Below are 1,139 nucleotides of genomic sequence, written 5' to 3' on the forward strand. Positions count from 1 at the left end.
TCTCACACACTCACCTGTCTCATACACTCACCTGTCTCATACACTCACCTGTCTCACACACTCACCTGTCTCCCTCTCACCTGTCCCATACACTCACCTATCCTACACACTTACCTGTCCCAAACACTCACCTGTCTCACCTGTCCTCTCACCTGTCTTCTGTTCTGCCCGTCATTCATTGGTTGACCCCTGTGATGTCATGCCGTTAGCTTCCTGACAGACCCCCCCTGAAGAGGAATCTGTCCGACCGAAGCGTCGGCTCCCGCCAGCCACACGTACGTGCCGCGCCCTGATTGGCTGTCGGGTGTCTGTCTGGTGGTTGGGGGTCAGATCTCCTGTAGTTACCATGGAAACGTTTCCATGGGACCAGCTGTTACTAACGGAGAATCAAACTAACATCTTATTCAATGGGGGGGGAGGGGCTTAACCACTAACCCACCTGAACCTCTGGTGATGGTTCACACACACACACACACACACAGACACAGACACACCAAACACACAGACATAAAAACACACACACACACAGGCACACACAAACACACACAAACACACACACACACACAGGCACACACAAACACACATAAACACACACACACACACAGGCACACACAAACACACACAAACACACACACAAACACACACAGAAACACACACACACACACACAAACACACAGACACAGACACACCAAACACACAGACATAAACACACACACACACACACAGACACAGACACACCAAACACACAGACATAAACACACACACACACACAGGCACACACAAACACACACAAACACACACAGAAACACACACACACACACAAACACACACACACAAACACACACACCCCCACCCCTCCATGTTGACTTCTCTGTGTCTCTGCAGCACCACCTGCTGGAGAAAGCCGGCATCATGAATAAGACCAAGATCGCCGAAAACGGCAAAAAGATCAGGTGAGACGTGTGTGTGCGTGCGTGTCTGCGTGCGTATGCGTGTGTGTGCGTGCGTATGCGTGTGTGTGTGTGTCTGATAGTGTGTGTTCTTGTGTGTAACAGGAAGAACTGGAGTCAGTCGTGGACCGTCCTGCACGGAGGGATTCTGACCTTCCACAGAGACCCCAAGTCTGCCCCCCCTGGGAC

At 51.4% G+C, this 1,139-nt stretch overlaps 1 long non-coding RNA gene across 1 annotated transcript; it reads left to right on the plus strand.

Annotated features, from left to right (window-relative positions):
• Positions 1-159: 159 nt before the first annotated feature.
• On the plus strand, positions 160-1,139 carry LOC117940915. Its single transcript, XR_004655838.1, has 3 exons — positions 160-275; positions 886-953; positions 1,056-1,139. It is a non-coding gene; the product is annotated as an uncharacterized LOC117940915 (long non-coding RNA).

Source organism: Etheostoma cragini, unplaced genomic scaffold (assembly GCF_013103735.1).
Source record: "Etheostoma cragini isolate CJK2018 unplaced genomic scaffold, CSU_Ecrag_1.0 ScbMSFa_3732, whole genome shotgun sequence".
Classification (NCBI taxonomy): domain Eukaryota; kingdom Metazoa; phylum Chordata; class Actinopteri; order Perciformes; family Percidae; genus Etheostoma; species Etheostoma cragini.